Here is a 24649-nt window from a genome sequence, read left to right as displayed (position 1 = left end):
ATCACGGGTGGGAACTAAAAATTACACTCAAGGTGATACCGTAGATCACATCTTTATAATAAAAAATAGTCTTTTAGCCAAAGCGACTTACTTAAATACACAAACGGATGAAAGAAACATCTTCCCTAGCAAGATGTTGAAAACATTTAGTCACGTAGTTAGCCTTTAACCCATGGTTACCCATACAGCCACAACCATACAGTATAAAATTAGTCAAGTGCCAGGTCCACCTACGGAGAGCAGGCAAAGAGATACAGAACAACGACAGCATTTCTGTTCATTTTCCTACACGTTTGAAAGCCAACCTTAAAATCCTGTACTGAGCAGCCATACTGTTCACTTCGTCCATGATTGCGAACAGTCTGTCCAATTGCCAGTTCACCACTTAACACAGCCGTGGTGATTACCACTAGAAGGAAAATGTACCTTAAAGAATTTCCAGGCAAAACTGAACATCCTATTTGGCTACCACTGGTGGTCTGGTTGTCTTTAGTTGTGCCTGATCACCAAAGACATGAATGCTGGTTTTCACCATTACAACATATGCAATGACAATGTTGACTTTACTTGAAATTATTCTCAAGTTTGCCACAGATATACTCAAAGAACTAAAGCCCACTTATTGAAGCTTCACCTAATAGTGTGAGTCAGATTGGTTAAGCTTAATGACTTCAAGTCAAGATTTGGAGCCAGTTAGCACCCCACCGGACGCACACCTTGATCCTTGATTAATCACAAAGATGTCACAGATTTATCCACGTTTCACAATTTTTATTCCATGTTTTAAAAAAGTTACTAATTTCTTTTGAATTTTCTCACATTTCATTTTCTTATGTCACATGAGAGGCGCTTATGTATTCACAAGTTTCTAATGCGGCAGATATGCCAATCCAGGCCTTTTTCTGAAGCATGAAGTATACATAACTCGTCCTCAGTAGGTGGTCTTAATTTACCCAATGCATTTCGGCCCTTTATAGCCTTCATCAGGGGTTCACTACAAATTCAAAACATCAATATTAGATTATATGTTCAGACCTGTGTGTATTTAAAATATTAAACGATAACATAAACAAATCCATAGCTTACATTTCAACTCACCCCATAATCAACGTTTTCCCTTTAAGTGCGTGACCAAACGCCACGAAAAATATGCCCAGACCAACCTCTCCCAAACTTCATAACCATCCCTTTTGTTTACCTCCACGATCACAATTGAAACCCTTAATGACCATTCCCCGTAAACTTGTGCTAAACACTCTTCCAAGTTAACGTATACCTGTAGGCAAAACAACATCAACACTAGCCCATACTTTCAAAATCTATCAGTGTAATCACCTTCCCTACCTTCCTTCAAACAGTAATCCACTCGCTGCTCCCATCTCCCTTTTCAGCTGTTGTGACGTGACTCCACCCCATGAAATCAACCATTAACATTTGACCTTCACAACCCTTTTTCCTACCGGTCCCTTAACACACTGCGTCTGCTGTCACGTTCACCCCAGTATACTGTTTAACCAAACCGTGTTGCTTACGCTGACCCACTCCCTGTTACCAAACACTCCCTAGGCATCTAACTTGAATACCCCACCCACCCGCAGATGTTATCTATAATGTCAATTATGCAATGTTACACTTTTGATTTTCAAACGTGAGTCTGTAATACAATCATTCTTAACAAATTAACAATACACATATTCATGCACTTGATGTTGTTGCATAATCAAAACCTTAACCGTCCATCATATATTTTAAAATGTAGTTCATAAGCTCCCGCTCCTGAGATGAGATGTTGTTTTCGTCTCTCATGACTTTATAATTCTTGTTAAGTTTTGCCAATAATCCGTGGGTGCAACTTGTCTAAAGGGCAATCAAATAATACTATCACAAAAGGGGGCAACAAAGGGCACCCCACGCAAACAGTTTATACAATGTCTAAATTAAGTGTGAAAATTTGGAAGAAACTGGTGTGCACTTTGTCGCCCCCCGTTTGTGATAAGCCCAATGACTGCCACATGAACAATGGCACCACTATTCTGGTTTTCCATGCCAAGTCCAAAAGATGCATTTTAGGGCTCAATGTAAGCCAAATTTCATTCATGTAGGAGTACGTGCTAACTAATACTTCAGAATGACTGATAACAGAAATCTGCTGACCAGTCCCATGAAGCACTGTGTCAAAACTGTTCTTATGCTGAAACAAACAAAAATTAAACTTTGACGATGCCAAATTCTAAAGATCAAAACTTTCAGCTTGATCAGCAATCTCCCATTATGTTGTACACTCTCATTGAGTTTGCTGATAGCAGACCCGATAGTCAACACCAGCCAGGAACCCAGAAATAAAGGTGTCTACTAAATAAATTGTGTGAAAAGATTATTGAAATCTGTAATTTTGACTCATAATTAAGAACTTGCTATGGCAAATAATTAATCCTATAGAAAACAAGCACAACTGATTAAAATATCAAATGTGTATGCAAATTTCTTTATGAAAGCTACACCCCCTCAGCTTGGTGCAGGTCATTTAAAGCAGTTGCATCTGATTTGAGCTAGACAGCCAGTAACTTCTAGTAGAACTGCAGCATCATATAATATTTTCAATGCATTTGCATTCAACATTTGATGGACATCTAGTAACTACTAGTTGAACCACAGCTTTGCGTAAGACTTTCAGTTCTTTTGCATTTCACTTGTGAGGGACACCTGGAGCTTCATGAAAGAATTTCAATGCTTTTGCATTTGACTTTTGACGGACATCTAGTGACAACTGCACCGGCAGAAAAGATTATCAGGACATTTGCATTTGACTTGAAAGAGACGCATTTAATAACAACTTCAGGAATTGCAGGTTTTAGAAAAAAAAATATGTGTTCACTGAAAAAAACCAGAGGTTACAGGGCATTATAGTTAGGCTCAGATTTCACTCATACAAAACCAGCGAAATTTGTCAGATATAGTTACCAGAGCTAACTATAACTTACCCTCCGCAATGCACTGCTTATGACCTCACATATTACATCACTCATCACAGGGTCAATGACATCACTGATGACATCTCAAATGACATCACTGATGACATCATCCAGTGATGGTTTCTAAACTTTTTGTGTGTTAAACATATATACTGAGATACCACAAAATGTTAAAGTGAGTGTGAGTAGCTGCATGGAAGAGTGAGTGTCTGTGGGGTTGGCTGTATGGGTGAGTGAGTGGCAGTGAAAGTGATTGTATGGATGTGTGAATGGGTATGTAAGTGGTTGTTTGGGAGTGGGAGCAAGTGTGTGAGTGGTTGTTTGGGTGAGTGGCTCTGGTGAGAGGCTGTATGAGTGAGTGGGTGTGTGAGTGAGTAGCTGTATAGGTAAATAACTGGGTGTATCAGTAGGTGTATGGGTGAGTGTGTGGGTGTGTGAGTGGCTGTATGGGTGGGTGACTGGTTGTATGATCAGGCTCTATGAGTAAGTGAGTGGGTGTCCGAGTGGCTGTATGGATAAGTGAGTGGTTGTGTAAGTACTTGTATGGGTCTGTGAATGGGTATGTAAGTGGTTGTGTGGGTGTTTGAGTAGGCGTATAATAGGTTGTATGGGTGCTTGGGTGTGTGGGTGGTTCTGTGGATGATGTACTCAGTGATGTCATCAGTGATGGCATCAGTGATGTCACTGACCATGTCATGAGCGATGTAATATGTAAGGTCATAAGCAGGGCATTGCGGGGGCGTGAGTTACTGTTAGCTCAGGTAACTATAACTGCTGAATTTCACTGGGGGCCTGAAGGACCGAAGTATCGTTAAGACTTCACACTGTTTCTTCTGACTCAAAAAGTATGTCTAATAATTACTTGAGTTACTGTAGCTATATGAAAGGCCTTACCGATTGACTTTGCCAGTGCTTGTTTTAACATATGATAGATTTGCATACTGTTACACATCAGCTCAGAATTTTTTAATGCACACGCATTGATGACCTTTTTTTGTCTAATGTTGACATGGTTCCAAGCTCTTCACTTTTACACAAATGGCTCTAGCTTTGAGCATATGGTTTTTGCATGGGGTGCAATATATCCATTTCCACTCAAGTGCAATGGTTTATGTTCGTGATTATCTTTACTGTAGTTTTGCCTGAAGAAGGGTTGTCCTGGGATTTGCACAGCCTTGAATATTGGATTGTCCTGAAGACATATGTTCTGATTACCAGATGTACTGCAACAAACTGTTTCAAACATCAAACTCAAAAAGAGTGCACAATATAATGGGAGTTTGCTGATCAAGCATTAAAGGCTTGATTTTTTTAACTTGGCATCATCGCAGTTCATTTAGTTAAAATTGTTTCAGGTTATGGGCAATTTTGACACAGTGCTTCCTGGGACTGGTCAGCAGATTTCTGCTATCAGCAACGTTCACCTATTCTGGCTTTCTCAGCAGTCACCCCGTCAGTGTGTAAGCTTCAACTAATATTTATATCACTGTAATGATAAATTATACTTGCTTTTTCAGGTCTTATTTAGCTTTGTTCATGCTAAACAAACTAAAAAATAAAAATACGCCATTCACTCAAGCACACTAGTCTAACCACCTTCCATAGAGGTTAGCAGAACTTTCTAACTGTTCCTCATAGAGCCAGAGCAGATCTCTGTCGAAGCACTTTTCATGCAACTCAGCAATTAAGTCAAGCAGATCTCTCTATCACAGAAGTGTCCATCTTCGGTCTTGTTGGGCCAAATATTTTGGATAAGGACTGGCCATATAATGTGTTTAATTCAGAGTCAGTTTATCTAAATATATTTTAAGTGGATAATCCTGAAAATGTTGCTCCTGGACTAAGATAGACAACTCTGATCTAAAAGTTCTATTTAGAGCCCTCTATATTTTTCTCCAACCATACCAACATCTACGCAGTACCATCGAAATGCCAATTATATAATCCAATGTCTTTCGTACTCTCATTCATACAGCCCAGCAGATTTGACGAGTAGATTATAATCGAGCACAACAGATCTCTCTAACTAGCCTATGTACAGTCTAGCATTGCTCTCTAACCACCAAGTATGCACCCACCTGTCTCATTATAACTACCCTATAAACAGGCCAGTATATCTTTTTCTAAACATTCTTCAAGTAGTACAACTGAGATCCCCAATGAAGTTTAAAATATCTTTCTACTACCCTTTATTAAGGCAGGTATGTTTCACCATTAACCCCTTCGGCGCGGATTTCCGTGCCGCGCTGAAGATTCCGTGCGCGGGCGGGGCCATGACGGAGCGGTTCCGTCATGCGCACAGCGCAACCGACGCACGTGACGGAACCGCTCCGTCACAAGCGTCGAACGGGTTAACATCTCGTCTACCACAATGTTCATTCGTAAATATTCTGTTCAGGGACTAGCATATTTCTTTAACCACCTCTCTCAGAGTCCAGCAGCTCTAATTGCCTTTCATAAAGTCCACCATATGTTTCATATCACTCCATGTATAGCTCTGCAGAACTTTCTGTGTTCACTACCATATATTCAACCAATTCTTTTTAACCATCTGGGAAAGGCCTGCATATCTCTCTGAAAATACTCCATATACATCGAGCAGTTTTCACTGAGTGCCCCTTATGGAGCCCAGGACATTTTACTTTTGCTCGACCCTTTAATAGCCCAACAGATCTTTCTTTACCCTCCCTTCTTGCAATCAAACATTTCTCCCTGTCCTACCATGTGTAGCCTAGCAATTCTTATGGAAACTTGTAACCTCAGATTCCTCACTTTAGAACATTCCCACCATATCTCACCATAAACAAGCTCACCTGATTCCCTCCAAAGTCTTCCTTTCATTGAAGCAATCCTGGGCATGATGGAGTTCAGGTTTTTTCCCCCGCAGCAATGAGTCCAGGACATTCAGGTTATGAGCCTGCTGCTTTAATCCTGGATGCAGGTGAGAGTGGCTCTGAGGCTTCTTGGCCTCTTTGCTTAATGCATCCTCCTTGACAACTACCCCACATGTCATATGCGAGGCCTGCATGAAAAATGAAATTCTGGGAAGCTCAGCTTCAAGCCCATCTTTACAAAGCCATCTTTGTCTTGGAAGAGATTGCTCAAGATCTGCAGTGGTGGCTGACTGGTTGTGCTCTGTCCTGTGGCAGGCCACTCTCTCCTCCCCACTCAGAACAGACAGTGGTAACTGACGTATTGCTGCTGGCTGGTGGGGGGAACAGGTGTGGGGAGGGGGTTTCCTGAGGAAGTGGAGATCAGAGGGCTTTGCTCTCCAGTGGAGGGCTGGCTCCACATCAGCCTACTGGAGCTATGGGCCACTCCTCAAGCGCTAAAAGTCTTCTTGTCATCCATGAAGGGGAGGTTGGTACAAGTTCTCACAGGCAACACCACTGCCATGTGCCAATACAACAAGCAGTGCAAAATGAGGTCCTGTGCCAGAAACCTTTGTCTCTGGAGGAAGCTAGAGCTTCATGGCATCTTTCTAGTCACCAACCAACTGACAGGGCCCTGGGATGCCAGAGCAAACAAATCGACCAGATGTCTGGCAGATCACGATGGGTTTCTGCATCCCTAGGTGGCACAGGGAGTCTTCCACCAGTGAAAGGAATCCTGCCTCGATCTTTTCACCACCCTCTAGAATTTGCATGCTGGAGTTTCAGAAGGACACTCATTAGGAGATGCATTCCACCTGGAGTGGAACATGGCACTCCCCTATGCCTTCTTGCTGCTACATCTGCTGTCCCGAGTTCTGTGGAAGATCAAGAACGACCAGCCATAGACATTCTGGTGGCTCTAGATTGGCTCAGGAGAGTGTGGTACCCAGGGCTGCACTCCTGAGCATGAGCCTTTGTCCTCCAATCAAGCTACTACTTTGGGTGCACCTCCTGTCCCAGCTGCAGGGCAGTGTCCTCTGTTCTAATTTGTGCAACTTAAACCTCCATGCGTGTGAATGAGGGGTGAGGTGGCAGATGTAATTCGCTCCTCCAGACACCCTTCCTTGAACTCAGTCTGCGCTTGGCACTGGGACAAGTTTGTAACCTAGTGTGGTGCCTGGGACACCGAACCCTTACAAATAAAGCTGTTGGATGTCCTTTTGTTGGATGTTTTTTTCGTCCAGCAAGGCCTTCCAATAGGCACTGCAAAAGGTTATTTGTCTGCCCTTATGGCTTCTCAATGTTTGCCAGCTCAACCGTCATTTTTTAAATAATCTGTTGTGGTGAGGTATATTAAGGGTTTGACACTTTTATTCCCACCCAAACTATTTCTGATGCTGCTGTGGGACCTTAACTAGGTATTAACATTGCTCAGGTATAAACCTTTAAAGCGTATGCATAGCTCTCTGCATCTCTTTACCTTGAAGACTGTTTTCCTCATTTCAATTATGTCAGCTTGTTGCACGAGTGAACTGCAGGTGCCACAAGTGCAACCACCCTACAACAAGAGTTCCAAGACAAATTGGTGCTAAAGACTCAGACAGCCTTCTTGACAAAAATTGTGACTCCCTTCCACGTTGGTCAATCATTCAGTGTACCAGAGTTCTTTGCTCCCCCTCAGCCCTCGAAAGAGGAGGAGAGGATACATCGCTTTGGACTCCTTTAGGGCTTTAAGATTTTACATAGATTATACCAAGGAACATTGAGAGAACAATCAACTTTTTGTGGGGCTCTCTGGAGCAAAGGAAGGGAATACTGTGCATGAGAAGACCTTGTTGAGGTAGATATTCCTCTGCATTAACATCTGCTATGCACCAGCAAAGAAGCAGTCTCTGTCCGAGAGCCCATTTCACCAGGGCCAAAGCCACTACCACTGCATTGGCTCATGGTGTGTATGTTCTTGATATCTGCCAGGCTGCAGCATAGGCATTGTTGCACATGTTCATGAAGCACTATTGCACGGACAGCTAGGTCTGGCGGGAGGGACTCTTTGACCTTTAAGCACTCCATAAATAGCACAGCATCTCTTTAGCCTCTTCTAAAGAACCACAATGTTGTCTATCTATTCTCTGTGCTGGCTAAGTTATCTCTTACCACTTCATACACCATCCAGGTGACAGATTTGTATAGCCATCTTAACATAGTCCAACAGATCTCATGGTCATGCACTTATTTCTGTACAGCTCCTATGTCCTCCCTCTCTCTCTCTCTAATTATCCCTCATATGCCCAAGTATATGCATGTCAAAGCCTAGAGTTCTATACCCAACCACTTCTCGTACATGGCTGAAGATCACACTCACCATCACTTTCACATCCAAGAATATCACTGTGTATCCACAACAGTATATCACAGAAGATGTTCAACGCACCACTCTACCATGACTGAAAAGGTCCCTCTAAAAACTACAGATACAGGTCAACAAAAGCATTTTAGCAAAATCTTATGAAACACTGGAGATCTCTCTAGACAACGAAATCCCAATCTCCTCAGCAGGTGTCTCTTTAAGCACCTCTTATTGAGTTGTAGTCAATTTCACGAACTACCCTAGCAAATAATACCTATTAGTTTTACAAAGAGATTGCATTAAGCGCAATAGATCTCTCACAATTTGTCTTAACCCCGTATTTGTAACCCCGTATTTGTAAAGCACAAACTAATCACCCCTAAGGGTCTCAAGGCGCTGGGGGCCGCGGGGGAGATTAAGCAAGCTATTGCCCAGAGCCACATGGTGCTGGGCTGAGGTGCCGCTAGCACTGGGAATCGAACCGTGAGCCCTGTGCTCCAGAGTCAGCCGCCAAGCAACAGCAATGGTACCCTAACTCTCTAAAGACCAGTCTACCCCCCAATAATGGTATGCAGGACGCACCCCCTGTCTGCCACATGATCTATTTCCATTGATTGTGGTTTAGTATCTATGGATTATGTGCACCTGCAATTCTGACCAAACATTCAGGGTTGGAAATGTAGCTAAAGGAGTTCAAGCAGGCATTGATTTTGTGCCCGCTTGCCTTCCTTATTCCCCGCTATCTTCCTTTCCCTCCATTCCTTTCTCCAAGTGTCCTGATTAACTCACCTGTGCTTCTTTTCCAGCGGCAGGATCTCCTATAAAGAGATGTACACAATAGTACGAGAGATATCTCCTCCACTGGGCCTGGGAGAGAACTGCCCCTACAGGGTGGCGTGCAAGGTTTGGCACCTGGTCCACCAGTCACGACCCACCATCGGGGACGCAGCATTAACCCCCTCCCCTGCCCTGCCTATGCTCCGCAGCTGCCCCTTGCCAAGGGGAAACTCACGTTGCTTTTCTGCGAGTTTAAAGAAACAGCTCACTCCCACTGCAGGCAGCTGTAAGGGGGATAGAGAAGCGTGGCAGAGCCCAGGCAGTACTTGATTGGTCTCCATGCAGAAGAAGCTTAGAGAGAATGCTTGTGTTTCTATATGCCAGATAGGTTCCAGCACATGCATTCCAGAGGAAATGTGGAAAGTGCAGCATGTGCGGCATTAGTGTGCATGCACACTGATGGAAATTCCCAAGAGGAGATTTATTTCTAAATCTTCATGATGGGTCCAGTTTGATAATATGTGATGATAATTTAGTGCTTGTAACTGAGCCCAGGTAAGAAATTAACAGAGGGAAAATATAGATAGCTGGGTGACTCAATCAGGCCTGGAACCGGGGAAGAGGAAATAGAAGAGAGATGGAAATATATTTATTTTCCAGAAAATAATTGTAGTAGGAATGCTGTAGATAAAAATGTTATAGAATACTGTTTTGTGGGGAAAAAGGAGGAAAGATGAGAAGCAAAATATTAGTAAAGAGCAGAGGAAACGTGGAAGAGTGAGTGTAGAGCAGGGTTGGTAACAGGCGATTTGGTGGGAGAGAAGTACTGTGCGTGTAGAACATGAATGAAAGAGATACCACATGCACATATATGGGAGTGCTTGCCGTGTCCAGGGCTGGTGTTGCATGTAAAGGCAAAGTATGCCTGTTCACAGGAAGATCTGGCGCATATGAATGAACAGAAGCTGATTGATCCACTCAGAGGATCAGTCTCTATCTACCAAAAACTTCTTGCTGAAGACCCCGAACGTTTCACAGATAGATTTCCCTCCCCAGATTCTTTATTTTTGACTGCAACAATTCTTTTTATCAGTCATTGTGCCAGGGTGGCCACACCTACATTTCAGGGCCTCGTGTGACTCCAGCTGGATGTGGGGACATCTTAGTACATAACTGGTGGTGGCTCCCTCTAACCGTTAAATTTCCTTTACTGCGCACAAACGTCAAGACTCTAGATCGTGTCGGAAACCATGTTCAATGGTGCACATAGGTTTTTCTTTGTTTTTAGCTTTTTTGTTTTTCTTGCATTTTAAATGTATTTTCCCCTCACGTTATAATAAAAGTACTTCAGGTTTCCACTGTTTCAGTAAGTGCAAGAATGTGATGTTAAAGGCTGACCACCGTGACAGTTGTACGTGGTACCTAGGCAGTGAGCAATGTTCAGCCCTCAAGAGAAAAGAAATCAAAGTCTCAGGTAAGCTTGCTTCCAGGGAGCAATGGGCTCCTGAGAGTGAGGAATTGGAATATTCCTGATATTCGCAGGACTAGTGCTTAGAAAAAGAAGTGCTTGAGGTCTCCTAGTGAATGCTTATCTTCTAGTCACAATTGGATTCACAAGTAGATAAAACTGTGAGTACCTGTCTTTCTCTGCTTCGAATCCTTAGAAAAAGACTCCCTTTTCTACCTGTATTAGCTAGACCGCAGGTGGTAAGGAGTATTATTATGAGCAGATTAGATTACTGCAATGCTCTTCTCCTAGGAGCCCCAGCTTCTTTGCTAAAAAAACTGCAAAGGATACAGATTATTGCATCTAAACTTGCACTGAACAGACAACGTAGAGCATCGTCCTTGCTTGCCTTGAAAGATCTTCATTGGCTGCCCATTGTACAGCGAGTCCAGTTCAAGGCTCTCTGTAACGTTTATAGGGCAGCACATAAAATGGGGCCTAAGACCCTACAGAGGAAATTCCTATGGTATTCCCCAGTAAGAAGCCTATGTTCCTCCTCAGCCAGTCTGATATGTATTCCACATTTCAATAAAGTTCGACTGGGGGGCAGATCATTTAGTTTTGTAGCCTCCCGACTCTGGAACACTCTGCCAATAGAGCTCAGACAAATGGATACACTGTCTCGCTTCAGAAAGGAATTGAAAACAAGACTTTTTCCTAGAGATTAAATTCCAGTCCTACCCTTTAAACTCAGTTACACACAGTGTCGTTTGGTAATCCCAGCGCCAGGATACCCGTTGGGTGGCAGCCGCGCTATAGAAGTATCCCTTCCATTACAGTACATTACAGTTATTTCTCTGAAAACACAAAGGAAGAAGATAACTTCCTCACTGCACCATGAGGGGGAATTCCAGTCAGTTTGAAGATTTAGGATTCTTAGTTAACCGACCTCAAAGCGGCCCTGGCTGCTTACTTCAGATTGGGGGAGTGCGCCAGTTGTATTGGCAGGAACACTAACAATGGGAGGCTCTAAGAGAGTTCAGCATAATGATAACATTGAGGAATCAGTTAGCCTCTTTTTATGTCTATCCACAGTGCAGATTCAGGATGACGGCATACATTGTCTATGTAGATGATTATGCCTTCATTATTTAAGAATGTTTGAATTTTGTTGAGTATCAACAGGCAGACATTTCCACTTCTTGCCTGTACAACTGAATTGCCAGCAAATTTAAACCTGTGTGTTGTTTAATTTAGGGCGATCCTTTGTCACATCTCATAGTACACCCTGCAGATCCCTGCAGAATTAAAAATTGAATAACTACTAGGGACCAGCAAACATCATTGCTTTACTCCAGTATTCGACTGGAATCTCTGGGTCGGCTTTCCTCTTTTGAAATAGCAAACTTTTGTTGATGAAGCTTAGTTTAGCCCCGTAATCATGACTATACGAATATTCATGCTGGACTTCTTTAATTTTTCCAAGACCTTTTCTCTTTGAACCTAGCCAAACACTTGTGAAAAGACCAAAAATACTGTATATAAGGGATACCTTCTTGCTGATCATATTGAAATAAAAAAAAATCCTTGACCTACAGTCTAGAAACTAGTCATTGATCCTCCTCGTATAACCAAATGTTACAATAATAGTCTGAGGAGAATATTAGTTTGGATAGGATCTGTATATCAGAATTAAGCAAGGAAATTACTATAAGATCTACAAAACCCAGGCCCATAATCCTGTTCTGAAAGACTACAATCTTGGCCTCTCTGCAGCTTTCCAGTATTTTAGCTCAGTTTTATCCTTATTTATCAAGATTTTTTTTTTACATCCTCTGCTGAATCTTTTATAGGCAGTCTGTCACAGAGGGAAGATTGATAGAGTCATGTTCAAGCTTGAAACAAATCTTTGCGACACCTGCATACATTTTGTAATGATTGTGGGTGTGGAGAATCTGTGTGATCTGAATAATTCAGGAATTGAATAGTGTCAGTCACTGTGTTGATCCTTTAGTCATTTCTCATTTGAGATAATATTATATTTAATGGAACAGATCCAGTTTGACTTGTTGGGTACAGTTCAATTATTTTTTATTTAAAAAAAAATATATTTTTAATTTCATCATGAAGAAAAGTACAGCTGAAGCATAAAATCACATTTCTTATAGTGCAAAGAGTATGTGTCCATATATAACTAATAGATACCATTATCAGCTAAAACCATATACCAAAAAACCCAGAGCAACATGAAGTCTATATACAGGCAATAAATAATTTGAGAGGTTTATGACATTTACGTTTGACTTTTCTGATAAACAGAGCTACATACAGTAAAAGGATAAAAGGCAGTCACAGCAGCAGCATTTCATAACAATTATAGCCATACAATTCATTCTGCCTGGATAAATGGAGTGATCCAACTTGTGAGCAGGCCCCAGATCTTTTTCCCTTTTATCCTACCCTTTCTCATTCTTCGCTCATAAAGTGCTTTTTCTAAGTTACAAATATGCAAAAATCGGCTTTTCCACTGTTGAAAAGTTGGAGGTTGCGGATCCAACCAGGCAGAGGCAACACAAAATCTTAAAACTGCCATCGCGATAAAAATCATCTCTTCTCCCTTTTTCCCTATTGTTTCGTTCACCCCAATAACATAAGAAGTGGTGACAGAGGAACATTCTCTTTTAAAACAAGCTGCAAAAAAACAGATATTTCTTGACCGAGTGACTCATTGCCAGGGCAGGTGGAAAAGATGTGTATTATATCCACAGCATGTGCCTTTCACCTAAAACAATGGATTCCTTCGACACCTCCCCATTTTGCGATCTTCGCGGGCGTGATATATAGGTCAAACAGGGTCTTGAAATGTTGTGATTTCAGATTAGCTGCGCACAGCACAGAGTTCCCCAATTCAACTGAGTTAAAGAAACAGGAGTCCAAAACCCCCAATTTATCCTGCCATCTTTGCCTGTGCTTATCTAGATCGTCAGCCAGACCCTCCAACAAGCAGCTATAAAGTTGTGTGATTGGGGAACCCGCACTGCGAGTCAGCAATTCAATTAATGCCACCTCCCTAAAGCCTGCAGCATCACACGTTTTTTTTAAGAAGGAAATCCCTTAAATGTAGATATTTTAAAAAATCTCGGGGACCTTTACTAAATCTTTCCCGAATTATATCAAAGGGAGCTATGTGATCCCCTTCCAAAAGATCCGTAATCCTATAAAAGCCACTCCTATCCCATCTTGCCAAGCACTCATCTTGTAGGACAATAGGGAGCGGATCATTCCCGATCAGGGGGGTATACCTGTTAAACCTGCCTACTCCTAATTTTTTCCTTATACCAACCCAATTACAAAAGGCAGCAATTAAAACCTTAAATCTGTTTTTTTTAAGTAGCTGGCTTCATAAAATTTTAAGAGGCAGCCATTAGCCCGAGAATCAATCAGGATTTCAAATATTGAGGGGACTAGCCTGGACTCCAAGGAGAGGCCCATAATGTTGCAGAGCTGCAGCTAAATAATATAGCTTAAAATGTGGGAGTCCCCATCCCCCTCTCTCCCTAGGGAGGGTTAGGAATGCATTAGCTCTCCTTGTTCTGCCATACGACCAGATAAATCTAGGCACAGCTGCTCATCCCCTCTCGATTAAGCGAAACCAAAAATTGTGTATTTCCAGAGGAATTGTGCGGAAGATATATAACAACTTTGGGAGGATTATCATTTTGATAATATTACACCTCCCCATTATTGACAGCTTCAGGTTGTCCGCACGCTGGAGGTCATTTTTAATTTTCCCCAATATAGGAGCCATACTTAACTCTACAATATCCTCGACCTTAGCTCTAATACAAACCCCTAAATAGACTGCGTTTTCAACAATTCGTGTGTCCAAAGCTGTGACAAATCTATTTGTCAGGATCTGAGTTTTAGCTGTATTCAGCAAAAAGCCCGAATGGGTCCCAAAGTCTTCCGCTATACTTTCTACGGCTCGCATTGCTCCATCTGGTTCAGAAGTGATTATAGCCCCACCATCAGCATACGCCAGGAGCTTAGTGTCTCAGCCGTGTAGACGTACTGGAATAATGCGTGACGAGGCCTCCAGCCGTCCAAGAAAGGGGTCTATATATAATGCGAACAGCAAGGGGGAGGATGGGCAGCCCTGCCTGGTCCCCCTGCTGATTAAAAAAGCCCTGATTCCTCCCCCATTTTTCTTAGTCATGTGATGGGATTATGTACAAAACCCGTAATACATTAATGAATGAAACCCCCAGGCCATTGGACTCCAAGACCTTCCATAGATAGTCCCATGCCAAACGATAGAACGCATTCTCGGCGTCCAAAAAGGCAACCCCCATTGGCTTGGATAGGACTCAGTACCATCAAAGAGTGAGATTACCCTTCTGACGTGGTCTTCCGTCCCCCTTCCCTGTATAAATCGTGTTGCTGCTAAACTGAAACTAATTGATGCATCACAGAATTCAGCCTAGTGGCTAAAATCTTTGAGTACAGTTTAGCATCGCTATTGAGCAGCGTAATAGGCCTATTTGAGCCCAGACTGATAGGATCTTTACCCTTCTTTAAGAAGATGACAATATTGGCTGTGCCCCAAGAGTCAGGTGGTAGAGCTCCCTCCCTAACCTCCTTAAATAAGCCAAGCAAAGCCTGACAGATCTCTCTAAAAAAAACCTTATAAAACTCTATAGGGATACAATCTGTACACATAGCCTTACCTGCAGGTAGGGCTTGAATTGCACAATATAGCTCCTCTTGCGAGACAGCAAGCCCCAATTGTATACCCTCCTCCTGGAATAACTTACCACTCGGGAGAAATTCCGATACATCCTCCTCCAGAAGAGTAGCAGAGGGAGAGGCACTATATATATCCTCATAAAACTCCCTAAAGGCCTCCCTGATATCCCCCGGATCTGTAACTACCATCCCCCTCATATTCTTGACCTGTTCAATGTGACCTGACGCGGCCTGTTGCCTAGCCCTAACTGCCAATAAACGACCGATATTTTCACTGAATTCGTAGCAGTCTTGCCTTTTGGCCAGGTACTTCCCTGCTGTCTTTTCAGCATTGAAGTCAGACAAACAAGCTTTAATAACCGTAATAGAATTCAGAGTTGCGGAAAGGTCTTCTCCCTTAGCCACCTTGCATATCAATTCTGTTTCCAAACCGGCAAGTTTCTGATAAAACAGTTTAATCTGTGCAGCCCCTTTTTTCTGCTTGGTCAGGCTATACTGCAGTGTCTCCCCTCTCGTTGCTGCTTTGAATGCATCCCACATCATCCCGGGAGGGGCACTACCGATATTATTCTTAAAAAACTCTCTGATACAACCCCTCATATATTCAACATATTCATTGTTAGATAAGAGTGCCCTCTCAAATGTCCAGCCGGTTGGGTGCAGTTCAAGAGGAATAATACAAACAATAATAGTGCTTTGCCATTAATGGTTGCAAATGATGCCACTCTTTCAAGAAGTATGTTTTGGTGAATGTATCAAATCCAACTGAGAGGTCTTGTAAAATGTGTGTATATGGCTTACCTTGGTCGGGGAAGATGAGGAATTCCTCTCTGAAATTTTGGAGCATTGTCTCCGTTCCTTATCAAAGTCAGAAGCCAGATTGGAAACTTTTTAGTAGGGTATTTGACTCCAGGTGGATTGATACTTGGCAGATAACATATGTTTTGAGTGCTTTCCTGATATAGGTGTATAATTGAAAAGATCATCTGATCACCAGATGGCTTCTTAGCATGCTTTGGGGCACAGGAAATGTTTCTAGAGCCAAGAAAAGTTGATTAAGTGTGTTCTATGTACAAGAGCATTGATGGCTAGGTATATAACGTTTGCACTACACAGAGCCCATGCTGACGAAGGCAGTGAGATGCTTGAGGAATTTAGTAACACCATCTTCTTGTAAACTCAGAAGGGTTCTGTGGTGGCGCTTTCAGATTCTGTGATGCTGGACTGAAAACATTATGTTTTTGCTATGGTGCAGGCTAATTTATATTCAGAAGAGTGCATGTGACAAATGTGCGATGGGACTTCAGTTTCCATTGGTTCCTGCATCATCCAAGCATTCTGCCATGAAGTTCTAATTTCGCCGAAAATAATAGGTTAGGACAGTCACCTTCCTCATGACCTCTCTTGTGAGTTAAGTAAATCAAAATAGGGACTATTCTGTGTCTCACGCATACAATCTAGGAATGCTATGGAGGCCCTAGACCAGCTGGTCATACGGAAGTGATTTCAGCTATTTCTGATCAGCTGAACTGAAAGGGAATTCTGATTCCTCAGCTGATGTCTTCCTTAGATGACCTTGTAGGCTTCACTAAGATGTGCCTTGCACTTTGTAATTCTGGTCTAGGCCTGCTCTTACTCACTCCCCCATCAACTCATTTTCTCTCTTTCGCTCTTTTTTTATCCTCCTCTCTTTCAGACCTTTGTCTCCTTTTCAGTGCAGGGTGGAACAGTGAAGCGTCTTGAGTTACTAGGTCTGATCTTCACAATGAGAGGGAAACAGCAATAAATCTTGTCAAGATGGCTGGGCAGACTCTTCCAAAATCCAGACTAGGCGCATTGTACCATTCATCGTCATCATCATCGCATTTATAGGGCATGCACTACCCAACTGTCTCTTGGCTTGGAATTAATAGGCTACAGTTGCTTAGTACATGAGTGTTTTATAAAAGTTAATGATTGAACAAGTGTCTTAAGTGCTCTTGTGGAGGATTCCATAAAGCTGAGCCCTGGAAAAACCTCAGATATTTTGTTGACTTGGGTGTGTTTCTGTGGAGCGTACTCATTTGCTTGCACTTGAAATTTAGTTGGGCAGGTGTTGAGGTGCTAGAATGTTGACACATTTTCATATCCAACAGCCTGTTTGGAAAAATGTTTTTTCAAAGAGTGGGAGTCAGTGCAGAGATCTTTTGATCTACAAACACATACTCCCTCCTGCCAATACTGGTGATCAGCTCGACGGCAGTGGTTTTGCTTTCTACATTCATACAATCAAACTGGCTAGTAGGACAACATACAGGTACTCTAATCTTAAATTTATACCGGCACTAACCACTAACAATGTGTGTGTTGCGATAGCAGGGTCAGAATAGGTCTTAATTTGGCTAGCTAATGAAAAGCACTGCAAACCATTTTTCCCATGTATGTACTCTTGTAATGTCAGCGACAAAGTTAAGATCTTGAACTTTGAGGTGAAACTGCTGGTATGAACCATGATTACTGGAGTGTAGAGAGCCAGTTTGTTTAGTCTTACTTCCAATTAAACAGTTTTGGAGCTGTTTAAATGAAGGTAATTGACAGATGTCCATGTTTGTATCTTATTCAGGTTTTCTCTGGTGTTCCTCTACTGCGGCGATGTAGCAGGAAATTGTGAACCTGGTTATTCTATGCCTAAAACTGTATCCTCAATGTGAATATTGTTGAAGATGGAATATAAGGGGTAAGATGGATGATAAAGAGGGCCAGTGACAACTGAGAGTTCTGGAGAACCCTGTAAGAGAGTGAATTTCTTCAGTTGTAAAAGGTCTCTGAGTGCACTGGCAGAGAAAAGCTCTGAACCTCTTCACGGCACCGAAAATGCCATTTGCCATGGTGGACATTCACTGCAAGAGTGATCCCCAGTGCCCTACGGTGCAGATAGGTTCAACATCCAGTGTCATCATCTACATGCTGATTGGGTCACGTCTGTATTTCTCTATAGCGGTTGGAAGCCGTACCTTTTTTCACAACTCAAGAACTCTTCCTATCAGAATTGAGTGCTTATCACTGTGTTTACCCTTGCTTTCCCGGATTTTCACAGAGCCAAGGAGATAGGCTGAAACCAAATACTCATTGAAATAAGTATTTTAGTAAACCACCTGAGCCTAGTCCTTCTGGTTACTTGGCGATGCCCAGCACTTGTCAGGGCAGCTAATGTACTGTTATTTAGGAGGTGTGCGTGGTAGGGAATGGGTGTTTGCTAACCCAACTACACCAGAAGTCTACATCGCCTCTCTGGTAGAGCTTCAGAGAATGCCGCATGTAGGTTGTCATGTTCGCAAAGGACAAAGACAGCATGAAAGCGAACTACCATTGGACAGGTGTAACATGCTACAAACAGCACAAACTCGGGGAATGTAAGGACTCAATGGACTTAGGAGGAATATTACAAAGGACATATTGGTAAGCCAGTTACCATCCTCCCATCCTGACGGCTAATGGGAATAGGAGGAATATTACAAGGGACATGTCAGTAGGCCATCTTACATCTAGGTAAGAAGGCCTGTGCAATTGAACTCGAGTAGGCTTCAAACCAATCTTCTAGTTTCTCCATATCCTGTCATAAGGAACTAGCAGCTATCCTTTGCGTGGTGTAGTGGTACACCTTGTTTGCACATTAAGGCTATCCAATTCTTATTCTCTCCTGCTGAACGATGTTCAAAATAAGGAGCCTTTCTAAAAGACTCTCAGGATAGTAGGTCCTTTGACAGACAAATGCATTGTAGGTGGCCCAGAAAAAGCTGAACAGGCATGGAGGTACAGGTTTCCCAGCCTTTCATCTCTTCAGTGTTAGTCATTCAATACACCAGGTCCTCTTACAGAGGGCTGCTCATATGCAAGAAGACTGCACATGTGCTATTGAACTGTTCATATAATCTGATAGAGACAGTTAGTTGTAGATTCCTTACCTTAGAATTCCCGCCCCCCCCCCGCGTCAGTCTGGATCCGGAGATTTTTTCTTCAGCAGTACCCCTGCCCGTCGTTAGGTTGCGACAGTCGGCTCCATCAGCGGCGTCATGGGCGCCAGGATCATGTTGCGTGACCTACATAGACGCCGCCATTGCGCGCTGATGTTAGTTCCCTTATTTTTCCGCGCCAGCCTAGTGCAGATCCGGAGAGAGCTACCCCTAGCCGTTTTTTGGCTGACTTTTGTTTTACTTTTGTTAACGTCTTTTTCGAATCATAGACTGCTGGTGCATCAAGGATGTGCCAGCAAAGGACCAGCTTCAAGTCCTACTGTTCCCGCCCCCGGATGATGTCTGTGATGGATCCACATCTCGTATGCCTTTGGTGTCTGCAGCGCTACCACGACCCAAAGTCGTGCTCCGAGTGCATGAACTCGAAGGCTTTGCGGGAGCGGTCCTGAAAGCAGCTGAAGGCATGACGGTCAGCTCTGCGTCACTCCCGTTCTCGTTCGAGGGGAAGCTCTCAAACAGTTGCGGAGCCCACACTCCTCACACTCTAAGTCGTCGGGGAGATCTTTTGGTAAGTCAGGAAAGCACAAGAAGAAGTCGAAGAAGCACAGGCGTTCTTTGACTTCTCCCCGTCAGTTGGCTGATGCAATGCATGATCCCAAGTGTCGTCGCTCAAAGGCTCCATCCCTGAAGCCTCCTTCTGAGACTGCTCTGTGCCTCCCTCCCTTTCCCGGGAGCCGGAGCATCTCCTGCCCAAAGTTCTATGAGGCCTTGCACCTCATATTTGAGCAGCCCGGCTCTGGAGGGCCCCCGTGGATCCAGGCCTGGATCCAGATCTACGCTGGTTGTTATCATCTGACCTTCCCCAATGTCGATCTCGACGCTCCTGACGTTGACTGTGCCCCCGGTCGGCACCGGCCCCATCCCCATCCCAGAAGTGGACACAGAGCCGGATTGATGTTGATTCCGACGACGGAAGTGACTCTTGTTCCTGTGTTCATTCCTGGCTTTCCTTTTGTCCCAGAAGGTGAGGAAGAGGACTGGGAGGGGCAGCTGAACCCTTTAACTGACCAGCTTAAAGATCTGGACTGAAGAATAGACCTGGGTGATGTCAGTGGTCTGGACACTTCCCCTGACACTGGCCTGCTTTATCCCCCTACCGTGAGTATGAAGGAGGGAGCTTTCTATGCTGTGGTGGTGAGGAGGGCAGCCAAGGTCCTCAGCCTCGAGTTCCCTTCGGTGGCTGTTAAGACTAACCTCTTGACAGAGGTGCTTCAACCTGCTGCTTCCTCTTCTGAACCCCTTTTGCCATTCAATGAAGCCCTCCCGGGTGTCCTTCTGGGCACTTGGTGTCCACACCCTGCACAGGGGCTCCTGTGGATAGTGCGATTACCTGCCGCCACTGCCCCGCTCCAGATAACCCAGCGTTCCTGACCCAACACCCCTCCCGTGGGAGCTTGGTAGTCCAAGCCTCTTCATCAAAAGGCGCATTCCCTTCTGCTCCCCCAGATAGGGAATCCAAGAAGCTGGACCATCTTGGGAAGATGCTCTCTTCCTCCAGCTTGGCGTTTGGTTGGTGAATACCACATGCCTCTTGGGCCAATACTCCCATACTATCTGGGATACGGTCAAGCAGGTACTGCCTCAGTGCCCGGAGGAGGCCCATGCCGTTCTCTCTCAAGCAGTTGCAGATGGGAGAGACACAGCCAAATTCATCATACAATTTGGAGTGGATACCACTGACTCACTGGGCAGAACGATTGTCACCTCGGTAATTGTTAGACACTATGACTGGTTGAGGATTTATGGCTTCTTAGGGGATGACCAGTCTTCCTTAATGGACATGCTCTTTGATGGCACTCGCCTTTTTGGCGACAAGGCAGACTCAGCGCGTGAGCCCTTCAAGGATTCTTTAGCTATGACCAGATTCATGGGCAACACGGCTACCTCAGTCTGCCTTTTGTCCCTTTTGTGGCTACAGAAGTGGTGCCCAGCCACATCCTGTCCAGCCCAGTCACAGAGTCACACAAACTTTCCAGCCTCTGCATGGCTGCTGCCGTGGGACCCAGGGTCCTTTTGGGTCAGGGAGTCAGCGGGCAGTCCAGTCCACCCTTTCCCACCCTGCCGCAGCCTCCAAGCCTTCCTAGTCTTGTGTTTCAGGCCCATCAATGGCCAGTTGGAGGCAGGAACCGCCATCACCTTCTCCGCTGGCAATCCATCATGTCGGACTGGTCAGTTCTGCAAATAGTTCAAAGGGGCTATTCCCGCCCCTTTGAGACTACTCCTTTCTCCATGCCACCTTCTTACGATCGCATGACGAAGGATCATTTGGCACTTCTCCACTAGGAAGTATCAGCTCTCTTGTCCCTGTGTCAGAAGTAGGTTGTGGTTGTTATTCCCGATACTTTCTGGTACCCAAGAAGGACAAAGGCCTGCATCCCATCTTAGACCTCCGGGCCCTCAATTTCTTCCTCCCAAGTTCTGTCTGCACTTGACCCAGGAGACTGGCTGGTGGCGTTGGACTTGCAAGACGCTTATTTTCATATCCCCATCCCGGCCCACAGAAGTTACCTTCGGTTCACGGAGGGCCACAAGCACTTTCAGTTCACCGTGCTCCCGTTTGGTCTTACCAGTGCCCCTAGTGTGTTCACAAAGGTGATGGCGGTGGTCGCAGCTCATCTGCGCAGAGCAGGGGTTCCATTCTTCCCCTATCTCGCCGACTGACTGTTGAAGGCGGGCTCGCCCCAGGCTGTTGTCTCCCATCTCTAGACTACAGCAGACCTCCTGCATTTGCTGTGGTTCACTATAAATGTGCCGAAGTCACACCTGACTCCCTCTCAGACACTCCCTTTCATCAGGGCGGTTCTGGACACAGACCAGTTTCGGGCTATCCTCCCTACTAACGAGTCTGTGATATTAGGGCTGTAATACGGATGTTTCAGCCTCTATCCCGGATTTCGGTAAGAATGACTCTTAGGCTGCTGGGCCTCATGGCCTCATGCATCCTGCTGGTGGATCATGCCAGATGGCATATGTGAGCTCTACAGTGGAACCTGAAGTTTCAGTGGGCGCAGCATCAGAGGAATCTTTGCGACTACGTCCAGATCTCAGAGGGAACTACACAACAATTGCAGTGGTGGCTAAGGAACCAGGATTGGGTCAGAGGCAAATTCCTCTCCCTTCCCCAACCAGATCTAACAGTGGTGATGGATGCGTCACTTCTGGGATGGGGCGGCTACCTGGGAGAGGTGGAGATTAGAGGCGGTGGTCTGGCCTCCATATCAACCTTTTGGAGCTTTGGGTGATCAAACTGGCACTGAAAGCATTCCTTCCCTCTCTCAGGGGGATAGTGGTGCAGGTGTTCACTGACAACACTCCCAACATGTGGTACTACAATAAACAGGGTGGGGTGGGGTTGGGTTGTGGACCCTTTGTCAATAGGCTCTCCCCCTCTGGACATGGCTGGAACCTCAAGACGTAACCCTGGTGGTTTAACACCTGGGGAGTTCCCTGAATGCCAGGGCGAACAAATTCAGCCGTTGGTGCCTAGTCGATCACGAATGGCATCTCCTTCGGGATGTGGCACAAGGTCTCTTTCAGAAGTGTGGAAAGCCTTGGTTAGATCTTTTCACCTCCACAGAGAATGCACAATGTCAGCAGCTTTGCACGTTGGAGTTTCCAAGGCGGTGCTCGCTCGCTGACACTTTTCGTGTCGAGTGGAGTTTTGGCCTCCTGGATACCTTTCTGCCTGTACAACATCTGCTCAGAGTGCTCAAGAAGATCAAGCATGACCGGGTTCAAGTCATTCTTGTAGTTCTGGACTGGGCACGAAGAGTCTGGTACCCCGACCGTCTGAGAATGGCCATTGATCCTCTGATCAGGCTGCCCCTTCGGGAGGATCTTGTGCCACAGCACATGGGGACAGTTCTTCACCCGAACCTGTCCAGTCTCCACCTCCTTGCGTGGAGATTGAGCGATGGCAGTTGACAGCTTTCGACCTTCCGCCCGAAGTCTTTGATGTTATCTTGGCAGCCAGGCGTTCCTTCATTAAGATGGTATACGCCTGTAGATGGAACAAATTTGTGGTATGGTGCATATCAAAGGCTGTTGACTCCCTCTCTGCTCCTCTATCTGAGGTCCTTTTGTATATGCTTTCTTGGCCCAGCAGGGATCTGCTTTGGGCACTCAAGGATACCTTGCAGCCATCTCAGCTTTTCTTCAGCTGCCAGATCAGCCTTCTTTATTCAAGTCTCCTATCGTTAATAGATTCTTTAAGGGCCTTACACATCTGTTCCCTCCATCTCCTTTCGTAATTCCCCAATGGGACTTAAATACGGCTTTATCTTTTCTTATGTGTGCTCCCTTGACCGTCTTCATAGCTGTCCTCTCAGGTTGATGACTCTCAGAAGTGCCTTCCTAGTTGCCATCACCTCTGCTCGCAGGGTGAGTGAGCTGCAAGCTTTATCTTCTAAGCCCCCTTTTCTATCTGTCTATCCAGATAAAGTGATGCTTTGGACCAAACCTTCATTAATTCCTAAGGTCGTCATGCCTTTTCATGTGGGACAATCTATCACTCTGCCCACCTTTTATCCACCCCTGCAACCCTCCAAGGAGTAGAAGAGACTCCACTGCCTGGACCCAAAACGTACACTGTCTTTTTATCTTGATCGCACAAAAGACTTCCGGGTGGATGATCAACTCTTTGTTGGCTATGTGGGTGCCGAGAAAGGTCAGGCTGTTCCAAAACAGACCATCTCCTGATAGGTTGTCCTTTGCATCGAAATATACTATGCTTTGGCGAAGAAGGACTCTCCTGTGGGGTTGCGTGCTCATTCCACCAGAGCAACGGCGGTAACAAATGCATTAGCACGTGTAGTCCCGGTCCTTGACATCTGTTAGTCAGCAATGTGGAAATCCTTGCACAATTTTACCCGACACCACTGCCTGGACAGCCAAGTCCGAATAGATGGTTACTGTGCCCATGCAGTCCTCCAGGACTTTCAGGTATGATCTTGGTTTACAGTCTCTTCTCCGGGGATGGTATTGCTGGGGTATCTATTCTAAGGTAAGGGTGGGCGACAAATTCCGTTCCGCTTGAGGAACTTGCGAAATTTCGGTATGTCAAAACTTCCGCGATCTGCGGCCGAATGGAATTCGGGGGGGGGGCATGAGGGTAGAGGTATAGGCTTGCACAGGATTTATTCTGCCACGAGGCTCCAGTCACAAAAATTAAACCTCAACAGGAAGCACTTACAGATATAAATAAAGCAGGTGCCCAAGTTGAAGCGCAAATTCAGTAGCGCATTAATCAGCCCATAAAAATTGTGAGCTAGGTCGAGGCTGGGCAGGTGTGCTTTTCTCCCCATATCTACCATCAAAAATTAGTGGTGATACTTGATGGAGCTTTGTGCATCCATGACTTTCTCGAGCGCAATCCTCATTTAGTTCCTGTGACCAGGAGCTTCTTTCTCCTCATCTGCTGCTCTGATCGGTCTCTGACCCTTTAAAAACAAGAGGCATGTGAACTTACATAGAAG

The 24649-nt window shown here is 44.7% G+C and overlaps 1 protein-coding gene across 1 annotated transcript in view; it reads left to right on the top strand.

Annotated features, from left to right (window-relative positions):
- CACNA1E (calcium voltage-gated channel subunit alpha1 E) overlaps positions 1 to 24649 on the top strand; it is a 1399715-nt gene that overhangs the window by 1215916 nt on the left and 159150 nt on the right. The window lies entirely within an intron of this gene.

The sequence above is a fragment of the Triturus cristatus genome, chromosome 4_2 (assembly GCF_964204655.1).
Source record: "Triturus cristatus chromosome 4_2, aTriCri1.1, whole genome shotgun sequence".
In the NCBI taxonomy this organism is placed as follows: Eukaryota; Metazoa; Chordata; class Amphibia; order Caudata; family Salamandridae; genus Triturus; species Triturus cristatus.
The sequence above is the reverse complement of the archived record's forward strand: the minus strand, read 5'-3'. Positions and strand labels throughout refer to the sequence as shown.